Below are 10,414 nucleotides of genomic sequence, written 5' to 3'. Positions count from 1 at the left end.
TATGGTTCTTTGTTTTTTTGTTGTTGTTGATGATGATGATAATGATGAAGTTTTCCATAATAGACGGAATGAAATAGTAATAATATGAATGAATGAAACTTCTTGCGGTCTTGCATGATGAGTGTCAAAGTATGTTCAGTCAGTCAAAAACTAATCAATCAATCAATCAACACACCAATCAATCAATTAGTTAATTAATTACTGGTCCTACTAACGAACAATCAAGCAATCAATTAACTCATCAAACAACCAGCCAGCCAACAGATGCTGAACAAACATGGAATGCAATGGAACGTTCCAACAGCAACACGTTCCATGCCTGCGGGGGACCAATTAAATTTCAACGAGGTGTCACGTGATAGACTGGAGTTTTTAAAGATTTAACAAAATTTCGTTTGTGAATTAATGAGCTTTAATGTTTAAAAATAAAATTCCCAAGTTTTATCAATTTTCTTTTTTTTATAAAAATATTTTCCTAATCATATATTTATTAAATATATTTATATGTCATGTATGTTGCAAACGTTTGTCAGATGTGACATTTCAATTAAATTGTGATATTTTATATAGTAATCACAATTTTAGGGTAATTGACTTGAAGGACAAGAAACCGATGAAGATGTGCGTGTTAAAGTTTGACTCAGCCACTTGTAAAATCTCATTAAAATCATCAACTATTCAATGACCCTTGTAAACTCTAATTAGAGAACGATTAATAAGAACATATTAAATTCATCATTAGACATGGACGATTTTGAGAAAAAATTCTTTCCAAGTGCATAGATAACATTTTTTTAATACAACGTCTTGATAAGGGACTTTTTTTTACTGACTGATAACATTGGCGTGAATGTTCGCGTGTACGTGCATGCATACATACGTACCACATGGTTGGAGTTTGGATGTCTGCATGGTTTGTTTTTGAATGTTTAACTGCCTGTAAGGAATTAGATCTCGACGATTTTTTAATGTGTATAATGTCCCTTGAAATGATCTGTTTGTTTCTAACAAAAAGGCATTTCAGCTAACAACTATTTGTGTGGGATTGTTTCGGATGGGCTACTACTAAACCTGATGGCCATAGTGCAAACATGCGGTCATCATCACGTCTGCCAAACGTATTATATTTCATATAGCGTCCAATCTTTTAACCCGAATCGACCGAACTAACCGTGGTTGACCACCTTCAAATAATTTTCTTTATGTTGTCTGCCTGTCTGCCTGCCATGCAAGTTTGATGCAAATTTAAAGCTATTTATTTGCCCTTTCAATTGGATCTTATAGATCATTTTTTATTGATTATTCACCATTATTCAATTTTATTTTATAACTGCAAATTATCAGCTGAAAAAATGTAATAGATAGTGCAAAAAAACATTAATGAATGATGTTAAACTGCAAAGTATTATCGAAAACCAAGCAAATAAATTTGAGTTTATGAAAAATTTTAAAATGCAAAAAGTGTTTTGCGATTGCGATAATATAATCAAAAATAATCTTACTGAACTCTCATTCTCACTCTTTCTTTCTCTAATTTTCCCTCCCTCTCTTTCCCTCTCTCTCTCTCTCTCTCTCTCTCTCTTCGTTTTTATATACCTACGTATAATGTATGTACTACATATGTACAACCAGCAAGTGCACGTTTGTCACACAAACCTCTACAATCAATACAGGTGTATATATGAACGTATGTTTGTACGTAATACGAATGCTTGCATGTACGTACGCACGTGTTGTAGTAATGTATGTATGTATGTATGTATGTATGTATGTATGTATGTATGTATGTATGTATGTATGTATGTATGTATGTATGTATGTATGTATGTATGTATGTATGTATGTATGTATGTATGTATGTATGTATGTATGTATGTATGTATGCATGTATGTATGTATGTTTGTATGCAAGACGGACAAAGCTAGTATAAGAGGAGTGTAGAGAAAAGTGATGTCACTTGCTGATGGATGGACTTGTTGTATGTATTAATTGAATATTTACGCACGTATGTGTGTGTGTACACGCGCGTATGTGTGCGTATATATGAGCGTATTCATGTATGTATGTTTGTAAAAAATAGATAGTGTATGTATTTTTGTTTTTTTTCAGGACATTTTATTTTACTTAAAAAAATTTTGTCTGAATTTTATAACAGAAAAATGTTTGATTTATATTTTTTGGTATAGTCAGTGGTGGCAATAACACTATGTTGTACAATAATAATGCTGTAGACAGCAGTTTGGAAGTAATGGAATTATGATGTCAGTGATGACGTAACGATGGCAGAATTGGAAACATGATTAGTAGCTGCCATATGTTGAATTTTAAATAATTACCTCAGCCTTTAATTTTATCCAGATAATTTCTTCTTCCAGATAATTTTTTTTTCTTATTGATTGGAAGTTTTAAAAATGCCTGAATAGCGTTTAAACTTTTTAAAATCGAATGACACTAATCTCAATTATGAGTTTATTTATTTGTATATTCGAAAAAACTGAAGAAAGTATTGTCTTACTTTGTAAAGAAGCATTCATCATACATTTGATTCATCAGAATGATCTATTAATAATTAAAAAAAAATTTCTTTCCCGCTGAGTTTATTTGTTTCTTGCTCAGTATTTAATTTCTCTCTCTCTTTCTTTCTTTCTCTCTCTCCTCTCTTCCTATTCTCTCTCTCATCCTCTTCTTCTCTTTTTCAAGAGAGAATATTATATCAGCAAACAAAACATACTTAAGTTGCCGGTAGCAAGTGCAAAGCGCAGCAAACACTTACCGTGATATGCGATGCTAATTATATGCATATAGCAAATAGAATGGCTGGTCATTCTCCTGTTTCTTTGTTCGTGTATACCATGTATGTTTGTATGTTTGCTTGTTTGTTTGTTTGTTTGTCTGTCTGTCTGTCTGTTTGATTTTACTTGTGTATGTGTTGCTATGCGCGTGTGCTTTTCTGTTTGTTTGTGTGCCTTTGTTTGGTTTTTTTAGAAAGTGCCTGTCTGTCTGTTTGTCTGTCTGGAGGCATTCACAAATGAACGAACGAATCAGCAACAATAGAGTTTTATTAAGTTTGTCAGATATCGTAAAAACAGCGTTTTGATTTCTAAGAATCATTTTTTCCTCACAAAACATTTATCTCTAAAAATCTCATCGATTCTACTTGTGTATGTGTTGTTATGTGCGTGTGTTGTTATGTAACAACACATACACAAGTAGAATCAGAACCATTTTTGTAATGTCCTGGCGAGAAAATTATCGCAATGCTACATTTTGTGTATAAGTAGAACATTTTAAACAAACAAAAAAAAACACGACAAACAACAATAGTTAGAAATAGGAAATGTGACAAGAAAACACGTGTGTCCCCTGTCGTTGTAGAATCAATTGTTTAGAGATGTCGGTCGGCGCTGTTGGAATTTTTAAAATTTCGTGTCAACGCGTTGCAAATCTGAAAAGCAATAAATTATGTTTTTGAAGGCAATCTAATATTCGTGAAATGTGTGGGTGTGTATACGCTGCACACGCACAAACACATACACACAGATACACACACACATACACACACACATACACACATTTACATATATACACACATACATATATATACACACGCATACATATATACACACAGGCACATACACACATATATATATATGTTCTTTATACCTACATACACACAATTCCGTCTGTAGTCTGTGCAGTTTATACTCGTGTTAAGCAATCAGGTAGAGTATGAGTTTTGGTCTGAATATGTAAAAATTCATTCTATTTTAATTTAATGTCTGATTCTAAGCGAATAATTAAGGAAATTTTAATTTAATGTCTTATTCTAAGCGAATAATTAAGGAAATTTTAATTTAATGTCTGATTCTAAGCGAATAATTAAGGAAATTGACAAAAATTGTACTAACAACTAACATGTTCTACTAACATAGTTAAGTTTGTTTAATGCTAACAACTAACAATTAACATGTTTGTTGTGGATTATTCGTGAGACAATTTTAGTTCCTGAAGTTTTAGTTTCTCTTTTACAAAATTTTTAGTTCAAATTTCATTTTGTTTAAAACTATTTGTAAGGTGGCCATGCTAGATAAGTTACCTGATAACTTGATCATGGTCATCCTGTCTTCTTTTCTTATTTTTGAAGCAAATAAAATATATCGTAAATCTCTGCATGTGTGTCTGTATATGTGTATTTTCAGGCGCTTAAAATGTTGTGTGTAGATATATGTATATAAATATGTGTGTGGTGTGTATGTGTTTGTTTGTGTGTATGCGCGTGCGCGCGCGTGTGTGTGTGTGTGTGTGTAATCGTAATTTCTGTTTACAAGTCGATATGGGTTGCCAGTGGTGTTAATAAATTCCTGGTTGGTTGAGATTGAAATAAATGTTCATTCCACATCTATTTGATGCTTCGGCTAATGGAATGGCGATAATAACAGTTGTTGATGGCGATCATCATGCTATGGATATCAATGTTAAAGGTGATATCAGTATCTTGTAGTCGATAACGACTTGCTTTATATATGTGTGTGTGTATGTATTTGTTTGTTTGCATGTGTGTATGGGTTTGTTTGTGTGTATGTCTTTGAGTGTTTATACATGTGTGGGCTTGTGCATGTATGTGTATCTGTATATCTGCTGCCACGTGTACGTGTGTTTGTGTGTCTGCGTGTGTGTGTGTGTGTTGTTGTTGTTGTTGTTGATGTTAGAGAAAGTTGATGTTTCGCCATAATTTCGACATTTAAAATGAACATTAATCACAATTCAGATTATATTGGCCTCTCTTATCACTTAGATATTTAAACTCGAAACATTTAAGCAAGTGCATCTCAACTTCAACCTGAAAACACATTCATCACTATCATAGCGTACGTTTGAAAGAAAATGTGTGGCCCTAACAAACAAATGCAACAACATTGAATCATAAAAGAAGTTTTTAAAGTTTTTATAACTTTAAAACGTTCTTGTAGCAAAAATATCAAGTTGTTGATCATTGAAAAAAATATGGTAGCTCTGGAAAGAAACACATCAAGGGGGCTTTACAGTGAGAGCTCTGAGGCAGCATAAAACTGAAGACCCCTCTAATAAAAAACCCGAACTTTTAATCGGTTTCTTCAAATGTCATTCATGTTAACATTTTTCGCATCAAAATAGCAATATTTGTTTTTTTTTTTAAATGCTGGCAATTGTCTTTTTCTGCTTATTTCATTTTTTTTAAATTGTGTAGTTTTGCCAAAAAGAAAAATAAGTGAAAATTGAAATTATAAATTTTTTTTTGGTGGGGGGGTTTTACGTGAAAACCCTTTTTGTCCCGCTTTGAATCCGTTCCTGGCAGCACCAAATAAAATATAAAAAAGTTTACCTTGACTAAAAATCTCATAGCAAAAGACAACAATCTGTTGCTCGTTTTAACACTCGCAGTTTGAATTTTGTCGTTTGAATTTTTCCCCGCCAGCTCTGACCGATGCATATTTTAATGGCAGGAGCGCAGAATGAATGGATCTCTAGCCAGTAGATTGATGGCAGGTCATCCGTTTTATGACTTGCTCTGGCGCTTCTAACTTTGTTATTGATGACTGCGATTGACCTTGGCTATTATTATTATTTTATTATTATTATTATTACTATTATCATCATTATATTCGCTTTATTGTATTGAAGATTGCTTATACTCTTCTTTTGTTGTTGTTGTCTTGGTTATTACTGTTTGTCTTTGTTTTATTATTATTTTTTAATTTATTTATCTGTTCTTTTTTTGTAGTTAAATTTCAAATGGTCTGATATTAAGATGGAATGTTCCTTAACAATTTTCTTAGCGGTGTATATTAGAGGTAAGCTGGAATCGAGCTTCGTTCTCAACTCCTTCTCATTTATTTTTTAATTCCCATTTATGACAACGTTCCCGAAAATTTCCATCTGAAAATGCAGATTTACAAGCGCGTCTTCATTACAATTTTTATGGGAGCTAGGCGATTCCTGTTCCCATGCTTACTTCTAGTCTAAAGATCCGCTCTGTAAGTGCACACTTCGTAAGTGATGGAGAAGTAGTCAAAGAAGGAAGTAGAGAGTTCCAGAAAAAAAGGTCAAAAAAAGCAAATGCAGATTTAGCAAAAGAGTGTTTAACACGAGTTGACAAGATGTGAGAACAAATTATATAGGGTTATATAGAGTTATATAGGGTTATATAGAGTTATATAGGGTTATATAGAGTTATATAGGGTTATATAGAGTTATATAGAATTAACAGGATTAAAAATAAACTTAATAAAAATACACTTGTTATTCTATATAATAGTTTCATTCTACCTTATTTATCTTACTGCAATATCATTTGGGGTAATAGCCCGTCGTATATTGTTAATCATTTATTTATTATGCAAAAATGGTTCATTAAAATATATTATAATTTGACCTTAATGTCTCATGTTGATCATTTGTTTTTAAAATTAGACATTTTAACAGTTAAACAATTGAACATTTATTATTCATCGATCTTTATGTTTAAATTGATTAACAACTTATTACCTAATTATTTTGTTAAATGTTTTCATCTAAGATCTAACATTCATTCTTTATCGACTAGGCAAAATAATATTTTTTACATATACCCAAATAGGTTAAATATTTACCAACATAGTATATTTGTAATTGGCCCAAGTATATGGGATGAAATTCTGCCAGAGGACATTAAAATTATATCTAATTTGAAGTCATTTAAAAAGATTTATCTATCAAACTTGCATTTAATTTCTTTTCTGTTGTTTAACTAATTACAAATAGTATTAGATATTATTTTGTTTTCGTGGGCTTGTTACATTGGTTTATGTATGTAATCCATCAAATTTACATTTATCTTTCATTTATGTTTAATTAATAAAAGTATATAAATTTTAGTTAACTGTTCAGTGATCACGGTGGCCTTCACAAGATTATTTTATCTTATGTGGTCTCCGGAATCAGCTGTCTGATGGATTTATTTTCTTTTAAATTTTTCTTTCAGTTGGTTCAAATAAAGTATTTTCGTTCGTTAAAATAAAGTATTTTCGTTCGTATATAGGGTTATATAGAGTTATATAGGGTTATATAGAGTTATATAGGGTTATATAGAGTTATATAGGGTTATATAGAGTTATATAGGGTTATATATATTATAAAGTTTTTGCATTTCCAAAAATTAAGTTTCACCAATTCCAATAAGAATCCCATGGGAACCATGGGATTTGCGCGATTCCCGTTCCCATGCTCAACTCTACTGTACATTATGTTTCTATCCTTCATCATTGTTTTGTAGAGAGCCGTTATATCTGTCTACCGTTAACTTTAAATTTGTTATATAGAAATTTTTTTTCATTCTTGGTAAGGAACATATTTCAACACGACCTGAACGCCTAAGTCAAAATTTTCGTTTGAAAAAAACTTCATTTGACGCCTAAACCAACCCGAACAGTTGAATGACGCACTCAAAATGACTAACATGCTGACATACACACTCTTACAAGAATACACACAAATAAACATCCGACACACACACACCTACAAACACACACACATAACACACACAAACATGACATACTTTATCACATGCAAAAAATATCAACGTACACACAAAAAATATTTTAATCATGTGACAATTTAATCAAATAATATGCACCTGAATTTGACACATGGGACTGGCGAGAGAGAGAGAGAGAGAGAGAGAGAGAGAGAGAGAGAGAGAGAGAGAAGCACTGCAAATTAAATCAATCTCAGGCACATTTACATTCGAACGAACATATATATAACTATTGAACACATAGCACTCGTTTAAATTAACAATTATATTTAATCAAAAATATGTTCGTCTCGCTAACCACCGTTATTAGAAGACATACATCGACACTTACATATACAGATACATACATAAACATACACAGACACACATGTAGAAGATAAACTCTCACATGTGGTCATGAAATGAACATCTAAAACCTTCTAAATGGTTTCTTTTCATTATGTGCAGATTTTATTGGCCAGTGTTTTTTTCTGCCGTAATTTTTTCTTTGTTTAACATTTTTTCTTCCAAAAGCAGTAAAACCATTTAGGGTTGATGGTATATATTTCCACTTTTTTTTCCAAAATGTTGACGTCTAGAAGTTGCAACATGGCACGTACCTGCCCCATTTCGTCCATGTCTTATCCTGTTTTAGTTCTGATATTTATTTAAAAAGTTTTGCAAAAAACTGTAGATCGGATAACTGAAACTTTTCGACTGCTATTGACTGCTATCACAGTAGTTATGCCTCTTTGATCACATTTGATCAAAGCAAAAGTGTCCCGAGATGAAATATCATGATCCTATGAAATAAGCTTAAACAAATCAAGAGCATATAAATAATTAACTACACGCAAACAAACATACAAACTGAATTAAAACTAATAAAAATTAATTAAAAAAGTTTTTTGAACATTTACTACCTCCAATAAACCCAAAAATGATAAAACAAAAATGTTGAGAGACATTTTTAGAAGAAGAAAAGTTGTACAGGTTAATCATGATAATTGCTCGCACGTGGTAGTATTTTTAGCAGTACATTCATTGTTAGGTAGTCAGTTTTTCGCAGCTAAAAAAATTCCCAACCGAACAAAAACGAAAACTGCATTGGCAAAGAAGGAAAATATTTTGAAAAAAATGAAAAATTAACTGCACTAAACCAATGTGATTGCTTGGATAAGGATGTTTAGGTGCATAATTTGTTTGGCGCGTGTTTGGCATTCATTCGGAGTGTTTTTTTATTCTATTTTTTTAAATTTCTTCATAAATAGACTGACTGAACTTTCCTATAATGAATGAAATAAATAAAGTCGTTTCTTTAAAATTTTGAATTATTTGCTTTTTTGTGATAAAATAAACTTTGAAAATAATTCTAAAATTGAAAAAAATTCGTCTTGTTACACAACACACTTTGTACACAGACAAACACAGATATACACAGACACACACATACATACACATACATACACATACATACACAGACACAAACATACACAGACACACACATAAATACACAGACGCACACATACATACACAGACATACACAGATATATATACACAGACAAACGTTCATTTGTGAAAATGAAATGAACATCTCAAATCTTCTGAATGGCTAAGCCACTATTACTACAAAATCACCGCGCCATAACTAACAATATCACCATCACCACAAATCATCAACAACAACATAATTGTCCTTAAAAATAAACTCGCACTCTACAGATACAGATACAACACAACACAACACGCACAGCACTGAGTTAATACTCCATATTAATGAGATAATACATCCAACGCAATGAGCAACAACACGTCTGTATGGATTTTGAGATTAACAAATGATCCTCTGTTCAAGTTTGAGTGTATGTTTGTGTGTGTGTTTGTGTGTGTGTTTGTGTGTGTGTTTGTGTGTGTGTGAACGTCTATGTCAGTGTACGTTTGCATGTTGTTGTGTATCTTTTTTGTGTATGTGTGGTCGGCGTACATTTATTTGTATGTTTGTGTGTAGGTGTATGTGTGTGTGTGTGCGTGTGCGTGTGTGTGCGTGTGTACATGAGGCAAAAAAATGTTGATGCTTTCCGCTGCACCAATTAAACTTATTTTACACTTTCTGTGGGCGAGTTTATTTATTTCACAACTTCCAGTTTTATTTTTCATTTTGTCTAGTGCTAATTTAAGTATTCATATTTGTATTCATATGATGAATACTCGTCTTCGTATTCCTAAATCTAAACTACATTAACTTCTCACTCATGGGATAGAAGAAATTCTCAAAAACCCACTTTGTCAAATTATCAAGTGCGTACGTGAGAAAGCAAGAAACAGAGTGCGTGTGTGCGTGTATGTGTGTGTGCGTGTGTATATTTGTGTATACCCTTTATTATATATATATATATATATATATATACAAACATATATATATATATATATATACAAACATATATATATATATACAAACATATATATATATATATATATATATATACAAACATATAATCTGACATTAGCTAACGAATCCTATCGCTTATGGCATTCATGGCTAGCAATCGATATTGATTTGTTCGATGATGATGATGAGGATGATGATGAGGATGATGATGATGATGAGGATGATGGCGAAGCTGATGGTGGTAACGCTGATGATGATGATAAAATTAATGAGGATGATTGCGATCATGCTTATGAGGTTGAGTATGATTAGGACTATGATGACGATGATGAAAATGAAGGCATATACAAACATTAAATCGACGAAAATTAAAACGAATAAAAGATGAACTGAACCAAAAAAATGAGCCATAAGTAAGAAGAAAAAAATAAAAAAAACCAAAAACTCTAAATTAGGAATAATGATTTAATGAGGCCCAAGGTGGAAGCAAGCT

This window comes from Helobdella robusta (genome assembly GCF_000326865.2).
Source record: "Helobdella robusta unplaced genomic scaffold HELROscaffold_105, whole genome shotgun sequence".
NCBI lineage: Eukaryota > Metazoa > Annelida > Clitellata > Rhynchobdellida > Glossiphoniidae > Helobdella > Helobdella robusta.
The sequence above is the reverse complement of the archived record's forward strand: the minus strand, read 5'-3'. Positions refer to the sequence as shown.